The following is a 19,789-nucleotide window of genomic DNA, read 5'->3' on the forward strand; positions in this document are numbered from 1 at the left end:
TGGAAGGAGGAGCCTGTCATTCTCTGGATTTTTTTTCTCCTAATTCTTAATTTCTGCCTTACTTCTCACAGACAAGGTAATATAGGGCCTAGCTATAGTATTAACCTCTTCATGTTTCTAAAAATATCCCCCCAAAAATCATTGTAAAATTTTGTTCTTCCTCTTTTGATGGATTCCTGATATTGTAGATCCCTTTTCACCACCACCACCACCTCTTATCCCCTTCAAATGAAAATAGAAAATGAGCTCTGATGGGAGATATTCTCTATGGATAATTATCCAGTGGCCATGATTGTGTTAAGTCTTCTGGAATATTTTCTTTGACTGAAAAACAAGCTCCCTCCTCAGGAAAAAAAAAAAAAAAAAAGTGTTGAAAATATGAGTTCAGCTTTTTCATTTGAATCATCTGCCTGCATGGTTATTCCATAGAACACCAGGCAATCATTTAACAATGTATTAAACATGCTGCTTGTGCATGTGCTAAGGTTTCAATTGCTATTAGCAGAAATAAAACCTGAACTTCAAAATAAAATTTGTTAGACTAAGTGAAATCCGTCAATGACTTTGGAAGACTGTGTGTGCTACAAAGTATTTGATATATTTAGCTTCTTGGTGGGCTGGATTTTAAGGGTATGGAACAGAACAAATTCCTTGCCCACAAGGGTTTAGATTTCTGATACTGTTTTGCCTTCCCTGTAAATGTCTTAATATGGCACTATTGGAACTTCACTTTTAAAACCACGTTCTTAAAGGGAGAATTAAAAACAGAAGATGAGACATGAATATGGGATATGAAAAAATAATGGTTTCTGTAAATACTTTGTGTAACATTTGTCCTGAAAGACTTGGCCATTTAAACTGTTTTGTCAGTTTGGATCATCTTATTGATTATCTGGCAATGAATCCTAGTAAACAGATTGACATTTTGTTTCTTGGACTCTGTCTGTTTCTCATATAGAGATTATTAGCTGGCTGTTTTGAGACTGAGAAAAATGTTAGCTTTATAAATAAAAAGACCCGTTATGGCTTAATTAGTAGGTTCGTTGCAAGTACTTTGAGTACTTTTCTCTAAGGTCTCAAATCTTTCCACATACATGGACTAGTTTATCGGATCATTTGTATGACATCAAGGCAAACTTTCTTTACATTGTTGTCAATATAAATGCTTTCTTTAATATGGGATCTACCATATCTCTCCTTACCTTGTTCTGCAGCCTCTTATTTTATTCTGCAATTGCATATTCTTTTAATTTAACATTTCGGATTCATACGAAGTGCTTCTCTCTTGCTGTAGAAAGTTGGAAGCAAAACTCTTGCCTTCCTGAGGACTCCTCTAGAAAAGTTGCTGCATAAACATTATTGGAAGTATCATAAAGTTGTATTAGATTTTGCAGAAATAATCTAGCATAGCTGCTCAGCTGACTTGCAGAGTGAATATTAACTAATACCATCCTGTTGAACCAACATACATTTTAGTTCAAGAATTCTTGATTCCAATTTGGATTTACTATTCAGCAGAATGAATGAGTCCCAGATGTGGAAAGCTTATTGCATGTTTTGCCTGGATGGTTTTTTGTTTGTTTGTTTCAAACGGATTTACTTATCAGAACTGTTCTTGTTTTGGGTTTTTTTTCACCTGTCTGGATGAAGCTGGTGGATAAGGTTGCTACTCAGTGTTAGAGTTGCATATGTAAATGAGATCTGCAGAGTGGATGCCAACATGTGTGACCCCAGCGGTAGCAACATACAAGCTAGAAAAAACATGGAAAACACAAATCTGATGCCAAATTAAATATTTTAATTAGCAAATAATTCTATGCTAGAAAACAAAGGCACATAGGAAACACCAGGCATAAACTTGAGACTCAGCTAACTACGTTTTCCATACAGCTGAGGAGGAAAAAAAAATGATGAGGATGGCTAATACAACTGATTCGTAGAAGCATAGAATGGTTTGGGTTGGAAGGGACCTTAAAAATGATCCAGTTCCAACCCCCGGCCTGTGGACAAGAACACCTTCCACTAGATCAGGTTGCCCCAAGCCTCGTCCAACCTGGCCTTAGAACATGAATTTTCTAGGAACTTGAACTTTTTTTTGGGACTTCCATTACTTTAATGAATCATGGCTCATTTTGACCAGCAGTGGTTATAGGATGTGAGACCAATGAACAAGCAACTTAATAAGTTTTATTTCCCAGGGAACGGTAGAGCTAAAAGGCAGAAAGTGACTTGTTCTCACCTAAACTAGGTTCAAAGCAGTATTTGCTGTGAAAGGGATGCATGCAGATTTAAGAGAAACACAACTACTATTGCAAACCAAACATTTGACATTTGTGGCCTAGAATTTCTGAGAAAATAAAACCGAAAAATTCACAAGATCAAGCTTGATGTGGCACAAATGAGGTGTCCAGCCTCATGTTACAAGGACTGTTACGTTGCAATAAACTCAACTTTGCCGATTTCTGCTACAGGCATCCTCATTTTTCCATCTGTCACTCCCCTGTGGAGTGTGCTTTCCAAGTCAAATCATCAAATTCATGCTTTCTTTTGTCTGATCTATTTTTGCCTTGTGTCACAGTTTAGCTCCAACCCTCAGCTTGATCAGCAGATAAATGCAAGCAGTTGTGATCCCAATCCCCACCACACTCACAGGGAAAGGGTAAAGGGAAATGAGAGAGAGACATGGACTGGAAACTAAAACTAAAACAGCTTTAATGAAACACTAATAATAAGGAAAACACTATTAATAAGAAAACAATAAAATATATAAAAATACAAATATATACAAATATACAAAATTGAACCCTACTTGATGACCATTGATGCTGCAGAGCAGTCACAGAGAAAGGTCCTGGGATGAATTTAGTGGCAGATGGGAGCTGGACTCAGGAACTGGATTCAGGAACACACAAATATGGTATTAGGGGCAGAAAGACAGAGTTCTTACTGGATGCCAGCCATTGAAGAAAAGGGACTGACCCTCATGACCCCTCAGGTTTATATACATAGTGTGACATGTATGGAATGGAATACTCTGTTGGCCACTTTTGGGTCACCTCTCCTGTCCATCCATCCCTGCAGGTGCAACCATTTGTCATCTTAGAGCATTTCATGGACCTGACTATGACAGTGGTCTCCATAGGGATGGATGTAAGCAATGGCCTTTCTGCACACCAATTCCCTGTTACTTTGGTGATAATCATAAATTTTAAGCACTATTTTTCAGGCACATATACTGCCTGAAAACATGTAGTTAACTTTCAGAAAATTAAGTTACCCGGACAAAACTTGACTGAGAAGCTAGAAAATTGCCTCTGTTTTAGCTCAAAACAGACCACAAGATTTGATGCTCTTATTAGCCATTATCAAAAGGAAGTTAATTTATTAGCATAATTTATTCAGGTTTCTTAAAGCAGCCCTAACATGTCCCCTCCAAACTCACTATCTAATAACTTTAGATACATTTTTTTTGCATTTTCCCAGTTTTTGGACAGAGGTTGGCTTGCTTGATAACTTTACAGCACCTGGCATAAGAAGGACTCAGTTAGGATCAGCTCTGGAATGTGCACGTGCATTTCTCCTACAGGTACCTGAACGTAGTGTGGTAAATGTTTTGGAGTTTTTTTCCTCTTCATGCCCTATTTGTAACTACATTCTCTCATGGGATACAAGAAACTTCTTTGGACTTCAATGGGAATTATTCATTTTCTGCAAGTGGAGAGCAGAGCCCATGACTGGACCGAAGCCAACGTTCTTTTAAAGTTCACATGCCTTGTATTTGCTCTCTAACTTAGATTCCTTCTGACCAGAGCTGGGGGGGGGACACACAATCAAAAGTAGTAGCAGCTGTATCAGTAAAAAAATTCTAAGGGTTAACATAACATGATGTAAACTATTTCATCTGATCTTCCTCCTTGCCTGTTTTAACCAGAAATGAGTAAGTAGAGCCTTATATGCAGTGAACTTGAAGAATGCTAATGGGATGTCTGCATCGCGTGGTACTCGGAGTGCTTATACCAGAATAGGAAAGCCTTTTATTCTGTAATTCTCTGAAGCAAGAAAGAGGCTTTCTGAAGAGTTACTTTAAATTTAAACTCCCATTCTAATGTTAGACAGTCTGTTGGATCTCTGAGTTAAAAATTGCTTCAGCTTTGGTTACTAGAGCCAGATGTAACATTGACCTTAAATGGTAAAAGCTCCCAAGAGTGTAAGAGAGGCTGGCCTGAGGGGAAAAAAGAGGAATAACTGAAGTTTTAGGTAAGTAATCTCTATAACCGACAATAAGCTCTTTTTCAGTCGTGAAACAGAACGGAACCATATTTCCTCCTTAAAGGTACAGTACCTGTTGTTGTGATACTGAGTAGCTGTTCTTCCTCCCCCCACCTCACCCCTTCAAATTCTATTTTTTCTTCAAATTTTAGATGCTTAAAAAGTGGGTGTAGTTAATGAAATCTAGCTCTTCTTGCATACTGTTTGGGAATATATAAGAATGAGGAAGAAAAGCTGTGTTAATTATACTGAGACTTGAATAATAAAGGTACGTAGTCAGTAATTCAAGGCAGCCTAATTCACAGATACTGTTATCTGTATTGCATCAACCATTTGAGAGTCATGGTTAGCAGTGATACATGATATAGACAAACATATTTAGCAGATTTATTTTTTCTTTTCTTCTTTTTTTTTTTTTTTTTTTTAAATTGTATGGCTCTCTTTCCCACATGCTTGCTTTTAACAGTGCTGGAGTTGTTCATTTTGATGGATTACCTACTTGTGTCTGGAACCTATCTTTTAAAAAGACATTTCCAGAGCTGTTTCTTTATACAGTATGTGTTTGGGTTTAAGCTTATTAGAAGTAAATTAATTCCATGAAGTTCTGTCTAATTGGAATGCTGTACAGAAATAAAACCCACCACCTTCAAATGTTAAAACACATTTGCTTTATTATGGAAAATCACAGGATTTACATGTCCTGGTATTTTGAACTCCAGTTTTATCTTTGCTGTTTGGCAAGTACTCTACACTGAAGTGTATTTGATTTTCTTGGCAAATTAAAACACTTTTTTTTCATCTTATGAACGTGTATGTTAAGCTCTTCTTTTCAGGCAGTAGTATGTAAACAACATGAAAGAATGAGGTCAGTACAGGGAAATTCTAGCTGAAATTGAAGACAGGTTTCTGTTACTAACAGATATTAGTAATACTCATGTTAGTGAGCTGATTTTTCAAATCCTATATAATATGGTTTCAGCTGGTGAAAAACTTTCTGCGATCATCAGTGAGTTTCCAAATTTGCAGAGTGATTAGACAGTAGTTGTTAGTTTATGCTATGCAAAAAGCAGAGAATTTAGAGTTCTGGGCATAGGCAGTGTTCCTGCAAGTGCTAACAGTTACTGCATTTATGTTTTATATACTGGGTGTTGTGTATACTTTAATGAAAGTTCACTTCATCCAGCTTCAAAAGAATGTCACGAATAAATCTTACTTGTTAGAACATTTCAGATCCAGTTGCAAAACTTGTAAATAATTTTTGTTTTATTTTTCTGTGGGCTATCATTAGTGAACAGCTTAGTACTTTTAGGTTAATCTCCTAGCTGACCTTCCTGTTTTAAATCAAAAATAATATGCCAATTTAACAATTATACCAAACTTGGATCTTAATAATCTGATGATACAACCCATACAATTCTTTATTAGAATGAACAGTGGAAATTAAGAAACAGTCTAACATATTAAATGCTGAGTACTAGAAAGTTGTTGTTGTTTTATTCTTGTATTTTCTAGGCTCTACAGGCCCTCATTCTGATATGCTGGTTTTGTGTGTGTTACTTTATTTGTGACATTTTATGCACCCCTTCAACTTGTGCAAGAATGTGCACTTTAGATGGTATTTAGAAGGCATTTAAGTTTTAATAAGTTATTTTTAACTTCATGCATAGACTGGAATAACTAATTTGTGTGTAACTACTCCATGTCTGAACTAAGTATATTTTTCTCATACATGTTTTCTTGTAGCATTTCAGCAACTATTGTTATTGTTCAACAGAATCCTATTTTAATTTTAGCTTGGAATATATTATATAGTGTCTGTGTAAATTTCTTTTCATTAAAGATGTTATGATCATGGTCAGTGTAATTTAATACAAAAAGTGCAAGTTGCTTATTTGTACATAGTGAAAATTGTGTGTTAACATCAGCACCATGATAAAGTACCTACTTATCAATGTATGTAACTTATGGAAATCCATCTTCTTTACAACCCTCTGGATTAAACTCTAAAATGGCTGTGGCCATGACACATGTATACTTCCCATGTATACCTCTTATCTTTTTATATGTTTGAGTCAGTTTTAATAACTATAGTCCTATTTAGCTGGGACCAAAGCAGTGGAAGTTAAGAATTATCTTGCAGCCAGATTCATATTTCCAGTCTTTAGCACTAGCTTCTTCCACCCTCCTTTGGATCAATCTGCTTTCTAACAGCTTTTAATGATAGTATGCTCTCAAATCACTTTTTGAAAAGCTGGGCAAGACAGAGCATAGCAGCTGGGAGAAGAGACAGATGTGAAAGCTTCTCATTTCAAGGTTCATTTGTATATTTTCCTTACATGTCATGGAGTTCTCTTCCCTCACCTAGCTGCTGTTCTTAGAGAAGTGTATAAATCTAAGAAAAAAGAAGCATCAAATGGCTTGTGAGTGGAAGGGAAAAGAAAATCCTTGCTGTTTCAAGGTTTGTGGGCTATTTAAAGATCTGGGGGATTTGTGGGCAGAGGGAGATCTCTTTTCTGTCCTAAGTTGCAGCCTTCCTGTAAACTAATCAGAAGAATTTCCTTGTGATGTGTTTGTTCTCCACTTGTACTTGATTTGAAAAGTGGGTCAAAGAGATGTTTTGGATCGCAGTATCACTGACAGAAAGGAAATCTGAGTGGGTGATGGATCTTGAGTCACTAGTTTATAAGCTTACAAAGACATGAATTATTGCTTATGTACATGTGTAGTGGTATGTTGTGGAGAAGTAAGTCTGTGGGTATTATGGCAGCACTTTGAAATAACTCAGTTTCTGTCCCTGGAAAGTAGTTCCTAAGAATTCTGAAAAAGAGAGAGGTATTTGATGCTTAGACTGAGTGGACTGGTAGCCATAGGTTTTGTTGGAGAGCTTGGACTCTTTAACAGCGTCCTCGGAATTAATCCACTTAAGTAGATGGATGTAATAAGCTTTTTCTTGATTTGTTTTTACTTTGTTTATTTCAATGTGTCTATTGTTAATTTCACATTCTGGAAAATAATTTAAGAAATATGATTTTACATAGGAATTATCCAATGTATTAAATATCTGAAATATTTAAACAATGAAACCAACAATGACCCCCACCACTCTCCAACTAATAGCTGAAATCAAGAATACCTTACCATCTGCTAGAAGCTGCCCTTAAAATATGTAAAACCCGAAGTCTTTAGGTATCACAAGTCGTCAGAGACCTGTAATATTGTAGATAAGATCACCTGTGGGTTTGGGCAAGTAGGGCCAGTGGAATAAGAATTTTTTTTTAATGCTAACATGAATTGCTTGGAGGCGGAAGGGTGAAAGGGACAGGGAGGGAAACATGCAGACTTGGCAGGTAGCGTATGTCAAGTGCGTCTGTTAATCTGAACGTTTCTTTTCCCAATTAATACTAAAGCATATTCTATTGTGTTTTTTTCATGATCATAGAATCATAGAATAGCTTGGGTTGGAAGGGACCTTAAAGATCATCTAGTTCCAACCCCCCTGCCATGGGCAGGGACATCCCACTAGAACAGGCTAGTATAACAAAGTTATGCTTTAGAATTCCTGTGCTGCCCTTTAATTTACATGCAGATACACTTATTCTGGTGGTTGTTCAGAGTTCCTATCTCGTGGCTATAAAATGGTGTCCAGTGGGCTCGTTCCTGCAATTCCTGCAAAGAGCAAAGTTGTTGAAAAGCTGATATATCAAATGGAGGGGGGGGAGCCTGCATTTTATGCAGGAGTTGCACATTTTTTTCTTATAGTTGCAAGGGTTTGCATCCTTTGATACACAGTAGAAATTCTGTACTGCTGGGTCAAGCACAGCAATTGCTTTGGGGTAGAGGCTTGCGTTCAGAGTGAAATTATTACTGTTTATATAATTCTGCAGAATGTTTTGTAATGCTGTAGTTATACATGGGGAATTTGGCCCTGAGCCTTTGCTTTTGAAATCATCAGCAAAGTTTCCATTGACTTCAGTGGTGCCAGATTGGGCTCTTCATGAATACTGCAAAGGTAAAAGCTGTATCAGTTAGCAGGAAGTAAGAGTCTGGAATCTAGGAGAATTTGAGTAGGAGCAGTGTGTCTATTTTCACTCATGTTATTTTGGACTTAGAGGGATGCACTAATGAAGGGTGGGATGTGTAGAATGAGATCTGGTTCTGAAATTTTGGAAAAGAAAATTCACTATTTCATTTTCAAATGTTCACTCAGTTTCTTGGAAATGTCTCTGAAAAGGATTTTTAGAAGAGTTGTGTGTCTGCAGGTAGTAGGAAATAATAACACACAATATATCAATTAACATTTCCTGTTAAAGCTTTCACAGTTGTGCTGAAATGTGCTCTACCTGCTGAACAGAGAAATTAGAAAGAAAATACCTAACTATAAGTTGAAGGACAGCTTGTGGAGAATAAGGGAAATAGTTCAACAACATATAAAAATGCACACATGCTGTGCAATTTCAGTAACTGAATTTCCCATATTTTTCTTTTTAAATAGTCAATGAATGTGACTGACCTCTGGGCTCATGAAAATACCATGATATAATTAGAGGCCTAGTTGGAATGGAGGGTGGAGTTTGCCCGAGGAGGAGCTAAGCGAAGTTGATGTTCTGCACTTCATCTCAGACTAGAAAAATCTTGTAAACAAATTGAAATATTGTGTTTATTTCCCTATGAAAGTATAGTTGTAAGTGTCATCTTGACTTCCCTGAGGGCTGTTGCAGTTAATAAACTTGTCATTCCTGTTCTTTTAGAGCAATGCTGATAATTATACCCATCAAAGCTGGTGCAGTAGTCAATGGAGCAGACTGTAGAAAACCAAGCAGAGACATCAAATTCCCAAGTTATCTTAGACACTTAGAATAAGATTAGAAGACTTGAAAACTGTTCTTTGTTTACTCACTGCATTAAGTGAAAATATCTGTGAGGGACAGGGAGCAAGAATTTGTGGGATATATTCTAAAACCTCAACATATAAGAATTTTTATCTCTGTGCCAAGCTTTTGGGACCTGTTTAAATTTGTTCCATATAAAACACAGCATTAAAATATCCCTCCTGAAACTCATATATTGTATGTTAGTGGAATAGACTCACTGGAATATTAACATCTTTGTACCCTTATAAGAAGCTCTTGACATTTCCTGTTGGGTTCATTTTTTAAAAGTCTTTGACATTTCCTGTTTAACAGATTTCAAATGGGTTTTGTTGGTAAAATGGTTACATCAAACATCCCATTCTATACAAAGCTGACATATAACCAAAGCGGAAAGGTGAATAATACCTAAGGATCTCCTAGGAAATCTCTCCTGTTGCTGCTTGGTATTTCCATGTCTACACGTGTTAAAAAATTGCATTAATACCAAGTAGTGATTTTCACTAATCACTTGCAAAAAATATATAGAACTTAAAGGACACAAAGAAAAATACTGTACCAGAGAAAAGTAGCCTTTCTTATGAAAATGATGAATTGAATTTCCTTAAACCACACAGCAGGTCAAGGTCTCACTTCTTGTAAAACACAGTTGCTGTGTTTGGAATGTGTGGAGCTTTGCCTGTGTCATGAACTAAGGGTCAGTCTCAGTGGATTTTGATCCTTCCTGAGAATCTGACTCCACTTAATACAATTTCCCCTTTTCTGTTGCTTAACAGGTAAAAATCAGAGTTGATGATTTTTTTCTTTTCTTTCAGAGTAGGACCTTGTAAATATCTTGCACATCTTTTTACAAAATGGGCAGAAATCAATGAAGTTTTTCACCTAACCTTGTTCTCAGGTAGTAGTAAGTGATATGCTTTATTAGAACAAAATCCTTTAAACTCACAATATGCTTTACACTTATCTGTCTGTTTATATGATTCAGAGGTTTTGAAGTTGGGAGGTTTTTTTTGTTTCTTTTGAAGGTGGGTAAAGTACAATCATCTCGTGTACTTATCTTCTGAGCATCTGCTTAGAAAATAAAACAACGTGCCATTTTGACATCCAAGGAAGTGCTATAAAAAGTCTGTTGCTATGTTTAAATGCCTACACTCAGTTGCTATAGCAATAAAAATCTCAAAAATGATGTATGAATTGCCATAGTGCATTACCAGCCCTTTCTGGGACAGGAGATTGTGGGACTGAAACTATGACAAAGATGCTCAATATATTAAAGACCAGAGTTGGCATATAGTTCCAGGTTCCCTGTGCTGTTGTCTGTCAGCAAAATGTGGCCTAGCTGAATAAATTGGCTGCGTCAAAAAGACAGTTGGATCCCTGCTTAATTCAGTTGCTTCTTCATGACTTATGTTACAGAGTTCAATACTTGGCAAAACTTCCCATTTCCATGCAAGAGAAACTGCTGAAAACATTGACCTTTCTCTAAATTCCTCCAGTCTCATGTTATCAAGTGTAAAAATCAGCATGCAGAGAGCTTCAGACTGTGTAGATTTCCTCTCTGTAACACTGCAATAGTCAGTCTGAAATGCCCTTGCTCTTGACGTGGCTCTGGGAATCCTGCTATCAGAAAAAGTAAAGAAATGAAATGGTAGCTAATGGAATCCTCAGCATCTCTCTGGGGCTCAAAGCCTTGAACATTCAGTTGCTTCTTGAAGAAAGCAGGAAATTCAACTTCCTTCATAAAATAAAGCAAGTAAAGGAAGGCATGTTACTTTGGCAATTATAAATTCAGTTATTGCATTGAGTTGTTACTTCAGGCATTTCTATGCCTCATTCTCTCCTGTACTGAGGAAATAGTTAAGGAAAAAAAGCTTGGAAAAATTGGAACCTTGTTTGAAAGCAATATGACTGTTCTGTTCTCTTTATTTCTAATTGCTTGAAGAACCCTCAAGGTTCAAATGAGACTGGCTCAAACTGCATGTTGTTCAGTTTGAATATGATAACCCACAGCAGTCGCATAGCTATTACAAATGTTTTCCCTAGCATATGCTCCGAAGTCCAATTAAGAAGTCTGAAATCAAGAATGTATCAGTGGAAGAAATACGTATTTTTAATTTTTGTTTTGGTTGTTAGATAGTGATTAATGTTCTTGTTCAAGGGTCACTATGCTAGTAAACACATAGATGAAGTGATTCTTAGAGGCACTATGGTACTCTGTAGTTGGAGGGCACACCTAAATAAATCCTCTAATAGTCCTAAGTACATTTGGACTACTATTATATTATTTTTTTAAAAGTCTATATAAACTACTACCATGTACCGGGCTTATAGCTTTTCTCAAAATAAGAGCTACGATATTACATAGATAGAGGCACCTCTTTCATTTTTATGAGAGAATAGCTTGTATTTGCAACATAGTTACAGTATTTTTCTGTATTTCATTTTGAACATCTCTGGGATTTAATTTTAATATTTCAATTTTGGTTTTAACTGTTAAGAAATTTTGTAGCTTTAAGCTGCACAAACTTCCATGAGCCTGGAAGCATTCATCTTTCTCAACCTCTATGCAGATTTGTTTACTTTTCTTCTCAGCCATCTTGTATGGAGTACTCGACAATCATCTTACAAATGAGTTTATTCTTAAACACAAATGTCAATAGGACTGATAATGGCTTTGGTTTGGGTTGTTTTTTTTTAACAGATCTTAGAGGAGTCCAAATATGAGATCTATAAATATCTATTGATGCTTGTTCATTAAATTTTGCTTAGAATTCCAGTGATTATCTTTTAAATCAAGCTCAAGAGAGGCTTCTGTGGTTACACATAATGTGCCTGTAAAATTCACACATCTACGCTTCATTTACAATAATGTGACTTTTACAGCTGTCAATATGTGATCATATGAATAACATAATTGGGTGGGGGGAGAAGACAAGAGAAGGAGGAGATGTGTGGAACTTATAAACTGTAGCTTTTATGTTTCCTGAAACTGTCAAATACTTGAAAGACAGAAACTTGATTTTCCTTAAACTGTGTCCTAGACAAATATCACCATCGCCATGACTATTACAACATCAGTTTATTCTGTATTTCAAAGCTTTTGTATTTTCAAAGTCTATGTTTCAGATGCTGTACCTATGAACTTGCATCTGGCATGGAAATGCAAACGCCTGATACTTGCCATTCCCTGGGTTATTTCTAGTTGAAACTGATCACTAGCTTCAAGTTATTGCAGCATGGAGGGAAAAAAGTGAGAGTTGAACAGACAATGTGGCTACGTAAGCTTTTTTGAAGGAAAAAAGAATTCTATGGCTATTAGTTAAAGACCCATTTCTCATTATATATGGCCCACTAGTCTTGTCAGCTATGCATTTATTCTTTCCATAATCTATTTTTGGTCATGTTTTCCTTAGAATAAAGATTGTGCTGTTATTCTGGTTGTCAGCCAATTATCCTTCCCCCTTCTTCTCTGCCTTCCCTTCATTCCCTCCCAGTGGCCTTTGAACTTGTCCAACTTGTTGAATTTGGCAAGAGAAAATCTCAAAAGTATTATGTTCCTACAAGTGAAAATCGGTGCTGAGAGAGACGAGACCCAACGTAGTGCTGCTAAAGGGGCAAAGCTCCACTGTGAGCTGAAATCATCACTGATTCTGTTTAATCTGCCAGCTGGCAACCTGGCATGTGTGAAGCTTAAAACCAGGCACAGCAAATGTTGTCTCTTGCCTCTCCAGACTGGCAGGAGACAAGGAGACAAGTGAGCTTATTGTGATGAGGGAAATAAGATGCAAAATCATTAAAATAAAATACCTGAAGAACAGGTTTTCTTAACTCAGCTACTTAGAAACAACTTGTTTCCTAGTGTAGAGTAATGTGGGTTACAAAACTGTCTGTGCACTGTTATCTCAACTTTTTTATGGAAAACTTTTGCAAATGTGCGTGAAATGATCGTGAAAACTACATGCTGATAACTCTTCTGTGATTTGACACAAAGTTCCAATAGTTGGAGACATGTCCCTATGTTTGTCTTCATTCTAAAGCACTGCAGAGCACTGTTAGATTGTAAAATAGACCCTAATCTACTTTGCAGATTTTTCCATCAAGGCAGCAATGCCTAAAGGGAAAAGACCTGAGGTTTTTGCAGTCATTGGGAATAGGCTATCGACTCCACTCAGTGTGCTCTTCAGGCATGTCAGTCAGGCTCATGGGAATGTTGTTAGTGGACAGGTTCTTCCCATGGTGGATAAATGTCAGCCAGCCGGGTAGAGGCAGCCTTTCTAATTAGACTTTCCTTATGTAACAGATGTTTTGAAGCTCAGCCAGGGAGAATAAACTAATATCCAGGGACAGTGGCCTCCATCTGCTTTCTGCTCAGTTGAAGAAGGCAGCTGAGGCTCCAGAACTTGTCCTCTGAATATTTCCTTGCATCTGAAGTGGTTTCTCCGCTAATGGTTTGTGCATACGTGAGGTCAGTACGCAAGCTCTAAGGCTGACAAAACCCCACGAGTTCTGCATCACGGACACTGCTCACTTGTACCTGCTCCTCTAGGTACCCTTTTAATCACCTGCCATAGATTTAGTTCTTTTTTCTTGAAAATATACAGCAAAATACTGTCTCTTTCTCTGAAGATTGCTTAGAGCGTACACATATTTGGTTTATGGATCAGATCAAGGGTACTTCTTTATTTCTCCCCCCATCTGGATTTCATGGGGCTTGAATAACATTAGGAAAATCAGCAACGCTAAACAGATGCTCACAAAAATCAGAGTGAGATGGTGATCCTGTTAAAGAACTCGCCCTCTGGCTTCCTTCATGTCACTTTAGAAATATCTGGAGGCACTTTCTGTTGAAGTTAACTTCAGTAAAAGGTGACAGAATAAGATGTCAGTTGCTTTCAAGCAAACTGACTGCATACTCAATTTCTCTTAGTTGCTGATTAGTTATTCTGTGATTATTTGAATGAAATTAACCTGTGCTAACATCCTGTTTTCTTTTTTTTTTTGCTTGATCATCTGTTTGGGAGAAGTTGTTTGTTTTGCTTGAACTAGCAAAAAAACCCCAAACCCTTTTCTGCCTAGATAATGTTAAATTTGTTTTCTTTCATGTTTAAAACAAGGAGCTTCTGCCTACAGTACTCTAGCTACCTGCCTGCTGAATTTTCACTATCCTTTCTCCACCTACACTACGAGGTACTATGCCGACCATGGCAGTTCCAGACCTTAAATTTCTCTGAGAGGTAATATCTAGCTTTCTGGTTGCATTTTAAATTTTACTTCTGTTATTTGGAACAGTTTGGCAAATTTCTCATTTGTAAGTCTCATCCAGTGAAGTGAAAAGGAGGCTTGAGCATGTAAGACTTATGTAGGTCAGCTGCTTGCTATTCTGATAATTTTTTAAATATTTGATTTTTTTTTTTGGTTAATTAACATGTATGTTGACCATTTGCTAGTTTTTAAAGTGCTGCTTCATAAACCAATTTTAATTAAATTGTTTATAAAGATAGTATAAAGTTATAGATGGAAAGATACAGAAGGCTAAGAAAACGTTTGTATAACAGTAGTTTCTGTGTTCATACACTCTTATATCAGGGCTGCTGGTGGTAGCTTACTGTCTGTGAAAATGTTAATCCTTTGAGTCCAGATCAGAAACTGAAGTTAATGAACTAGAAGACAGAAATTATTGTTGGATTGCCTAGCTAATATTCAAAAGCTATATTTTTGTCCATAAATATCAAGCTTAATTCCCACAGAGTTCAGTGCTCTGCCTAGATGGGTGCTCAGGGATGGAAGCTGTGTCATAAGACTCAGTACATAGCTGTTTATTCTTGCTGGCTGGAAGTGCAATAGGGTTTGGGAATGTGATGAAAGTGCAATTTAGAAGTGCAGAAGACCAGACAGCTGCTGTTAGATAATATGATGGGTTTTACTATAGTGAATTTAATAATTAGGACTTATCCTGAAGCACTGTTACTCATCTGATAAACAGTTCAGGTGAAGAAGTAAAATACAGTTGTCAGTTTCACTTAAGTGCACTGCAGAATAATTGTTTATTCTTCACAGTTTAAAATGTTAGCTGTATTAGCAAGCGTTTATTTGACAAATCTGAAGAATTATGTTGCTAGCATTTTGAATGTTCTGAGAGTCTTAAATAGGTCTTTTGAAAAACAAACATACACAAACCCCAAACCTCAGCTCTCCCAAAATATTTGCATGATACAGTGAAAGATGTGCCATTATACACTGAGAATATACAATGAAGAACCAGATCTCTTGAATAGTTCAAAACTGAACTGTTGCATCCCTTGCTTTCTTAAATACATGATTCTGGTGTTTTCTGCTGCATTTTACCATGATGGCTTAAATTGGTGAATTTTACATGTTCTGCTCAGTTATAAATATTGAGTAATGTATGAATGTAAAGCATGTTCAGCGTGTTTCAATATGCAGACCTCCCTAAGGAATATTAACCCATCATAATAAAGGTTACAAGTGTCTGGTTTTGTGAAAGTCAGTTGAGCAAATAACTTCTGCATGCCTTTGCAGAGTAAATTGTCTCAAAAAGTTATTTGACTAACTAACGCCTGGTTTTTGGCTTGGTATATTTGCAGAAATACAAATGAAGACAGGGTATGAACCTGTTGAGTGCACTAAATAAAATCCTATTACTCTACTCTGCTGCAAAAAATCAAAGAAGGAAACAGTTTTTCAAACAGAAAGCACTAATACTATGTAATCAGTTACTTTGTCATTGTATCGTCATGAAGCTGTGTCAGTTAATGCATTGATTGTAATTAAAACAAGCTCTGTAATTGAAACGCTTTTAGCTTCAACTTATTTCAAAAGCATTCTTAATATCCATTTAGAATTGAAGGGTTTTTCTTTTCACATGCATGATAGAAAAGCGTGGTGCCATTCACTTAGGCTGGCAACTGAATTGTTGTGGAAAGTATTGTAGTTGTCCTGTTTGTTCATCTTCTGTGTTCCGTTGTTCCTTCAGAAAATAATTTGAGTTAACTGGATAATGAGAATTTGGGGGAAAAAATAGTAGTTGGCTCTGACTTTAAATTTAAATATTTTATTTAACAAAAACACAAAGTGGCGTGTTTAGTTGGTATCTTTATCCTCTTTGTTCTGTAAAAATATACTTTTTTCCCCAAGAGGGTTAAAAACAAAACATTTGGAGGGAACACTTAGAAAATGAATTTGTGGGTTGTCATTAAGCGCCATGGAAATTAAAATAAACATTGTTCTAACAAAGAAACATTAACAACAACAAAAATTCTGTGTTGGAAAAAGTTTTTACATGCCTTAGAAACACATTCAACACAATTTGACATCATCTTATTTACACAGATCAAACAGTATCATTGGTATTAATTGATCTTTAGACAGTTTTAATTTTTTTTTCGCACATAGAGATGTATATCATGTTTATTAAGCTGGCGTGGCAAGTGTTACTTGTTCATAGTCAGTTGTCACATATGATAAAGAAGAAAGAAAGGAAGGCTATGAAAAAAGATTAGTGGAACATACATGAATTGTTTATAGAAAACCTAGTAACTCCCATTCTAGTTTTCTTAGATTAGATTTTAATTTATCTTTCTTAGATTTTAATTCTTAAGAATTTAATTTCTAAGCCAATAAAATTAAGAATTAAGAGAAGGATATAGATGCTATCTCTCTTTAGCCCACTATTTCTTCTCCTGCCCTAAGCAATTCATTTGGAAGGTAATCTGAGGTAAGTCACTTCAGGAAGGGGCGTTATATAAAAAAAGCATAATGAAGTTTGTTTCCCTCAGCATCCCCTGTTGTCAGCTGAGAAAAGAGAGGTTCCTCCAGAATGCAAAATCAGAGAGTCTAAATTAAGTTCCTGATTTTAGAGTAAGAACTTAAGTTGACTTAAAACCAAGCAAAATCCCAAGCAAACAGCCAAACAGAAAGCAAAGACACAAATAGCCTTAGGCTAATGTGAGCCTCCATGAAAGGTCTTGCCAAACTAACCTTCTATGACAAACTAACCTTCTATGACTCGCTTAATGGATGGAAGAAAGGCTGTGTAGTGTACCCGGTCTTCAGTAAAGCCTCCGACACTGCTTCTCACAGCATTCTGCTTGAGAAACTGGCTGCCATTGGGCTGGACAGGTGCACCCTGTGCTGGGTTAAAAAGTGGTTGGATGGCCGAGCCCAAAGAGTGGTGGTGAATGGAGTTAACCCCAGCTCGAGGCTGGTCACAAGTGGTGTCCCCCAGGGCTAAGTGCTGTTCAATATCTTTATCAGTTACCTGGATTAAGGGATTGAATGTACCCTTAGCAAGTTTGCAGATGACATTAAGCTCAGTGGAAGTGTTGATCTGCTGGAGGGTAGAGAGGCTCTGCAAAGGGATCTGAACCGCTGGGCTGAGACCAATGGCATGAGGTTTAAGAAGGCCAAATGCCGGGTCCTGCACCTGGGGCACAACAACCCTGTGCAGTGCTACAGACTTGGGGAAGAGTGGAGAGAAATCTGCATGGAGAAGAAGGACCTGGGGGTGTTGGTTGACAGCCGACTGAACATGAGCCAGCAGTGTGCCCAGGTGGCCAAGAAGGCCAATGGCATCTTGGCTTGTATCAGAAATGACGTGGCCAGCAGGACCAGGAAAGCAGTTCTCCCCCTGTGTGTGGCACTGGTGAGGCTGCACCTTGAATACTGTGTTCAGTTTTGGCTCCACACTGTAAGAAAGAAATTGAGGTGCTGGAGAGTCCAGAGAAGAGTGATGATACTGGTGAAGGGACCGGAGAACAGGTCTTGCGAGGAGTGACTGAAGGAACTGAAGAAGGAAGCTGAGGGGAGACCTTATAACTGTCTACAACTACCTGAAAGGAGATTGTGGACAGGTGGGTGTAGGTCTCTTTGCCCAAGTGAGAGGTGATAGGATGAGAGGGAATGGCCACCAGTTGTGCTAGGAGAGGTTCAGTTTGGATGTGAGGAAAAATTTCTTCACTGAAAAAGTTATTAAGCACTGGCAGAGGCTGCCCAGGGAGGTGATTGAGTCACCATTCATGGAGGTATTTAAAAGATGGGTAGATGAAGTGCTTAGAGATATGATTTAGTAGTGGACTGGTACAATTGGACTTGATGATCTTGAAAGTCTTTTCCAATCTAGTGATTCTATGATTCTATTCTATTATATTCTTATGCCTCTCAGTCTGTTGAATCCACGTGGTATCATAACTCTTCTACTGAAGATTATGTACAGAGTGGAATAGGTTTAGGTTCTCTTTCTTCTCTTCCTCTTTACCCCGCAGAGAACATCAAATTTGGTGTTACAGGTTTTGGCAGGAATGTTTGAAGGAAATCTTAGATCAGTGTTTAGCAACTGTATCCAGCCATATCTAAATGGATGAATCTTTGAATGAAAACAGCATTTTCAGTTGATAAGTAAAAGCAAATATCTCTGTTGTCTGTAAAGAAAAAAAATCACTTCCTCAGCTTATCAAGTTTTGCTTTCTTTATATCAACTCTAATAACTATAATAAGACCAATGTAAAGCACTTTGGTTTAATAGAATTGAAAAATATATATAAGCATACCAGAGATGATAACTTCATAATGGGTCCCAAAACACAATGTCTAAGGCAAAACTGCAAACTTTAGAGCTTCAAGGGAAGAGGGATACTGAGATAGGAATTTAATGTTTAGATGTTGGAGAAACTTTTTGTCCTTTAAACAGCATTACAGAACCTTTAATGTGCCAAAGCAGAAACAATTTAAGATTCCTCTTCTTTTCCTTGAAGAAATTGTTATCATAGTCATGGAACAAAAACGTTATATTTTGCTCCTACTTTGTAGCAAATGTACGTGAATATATTTTGTTTAGATCAAGTTCCCAATCTCAATGATTATTAATTGGAAGAAAATAGACCATTTTAAATGCTTGATACTAAAGCATTGTCTTTGTGTCACAGAAGCTTTGAACTTGGAATACATATGTGATAAAGATGATGACTAATATTTCATAACAATTCCTTCCTGGGCCAAAGACAAGAACTGGAATCATATCTTTTAAATAAGAAAAGGCATATCTGTAAAAATGACCATGGAAGCATTCATACGAGGTAGACTGAAATTACACATATTACATAATAAATGTATAAAAAATATTTTGTAGTTTAATTGAATGGAATTATTCTTAAGGCAATTTCTCTTTACAGCCAAAAAAGAGAAAATATGGAAAAATTCAAATGGAAGCAAATAACTTTGAATAAATTAGTGACATAGGACTATTTTCTATACTCAGACATTAATTTGCAGCTTGTATTTTAAGAATGCATGTGCAAAAAGGTCAACAAGCCCAGTATTAGCTCATTTATCAGTGTTACAGGAGTTTTGTGGGACAGATTCACTACTGAGAAACGTATACTTTGTGTGCCATAATGGTATAGTTCAACTTGTGTTAGAACCCCCTCAGTTAGAGAGGCAATGAACTAGAAGAGCCTATTCCTGTCCAAACCGATGTTTTATATACAGTGTGACATACATGGAATGGAATACTCTGTTGGTTAGTTTTGGGTCACCTGTCCTGTCCACTCCTCCCTGCAGGTGAGACAATGGTCTCCACAGGGATGGATGAAGCAATGGCCTTTCTGCATACCAGTGCTCTGTTACTTTGGTGATAA

At 36.9% G+C, this 19,789-nt stretch overlaps 1 protein-coding gene across 11 annotated transcripts in view; it reads left to right on the plus strand.

Moving 5' to 3' along the window:
• The window catches only part of IRAG1 (inositol 1,4,5-triphosphate receptor associated 1), a 92,089-nt gene that overhangs the window by 10,878 nt on the left and 61,422 nt on the right, over positions 1 to 19,789 (plus strand). For 3 of the 11 annotated variants that reach the window (XM_009571788.2, XM_054067635.1, XM_054067638.1), the window contains exon 1: positions 3,971 to 4,257. The exons of 2 other annotated variants lie outside the window; for them this stretch is intronic. The gene's annotated coding sequence lies outside the window, so the exon portion shown is untranslated. Of the gene's footprint in view, positions 1 to 3,796; positions 3,938 to 3,968; positions 4,334 to 19,789 lie in introns of those variants that run through there. 6 more of the 11 variants (XM_054067637.1, XM_054067640.1, XM_054067632.1 and 3 more) reach the window with 5 other exon arrangements.

Source organism: Cuculus canorus, chromosome 5 (genome assembly GCF_017976375.1).
Source record: "Cuculus canorus isolate bCucCan1 chromosome 5, bCucCan1.pri, whole genome shotgun sequence".
Lineage (NCBI taxonomy): Eukaryota > Metazoa > Chordata > Aves > Cuculiformes > Cuculidae > Cuculus > Cuculus canorus.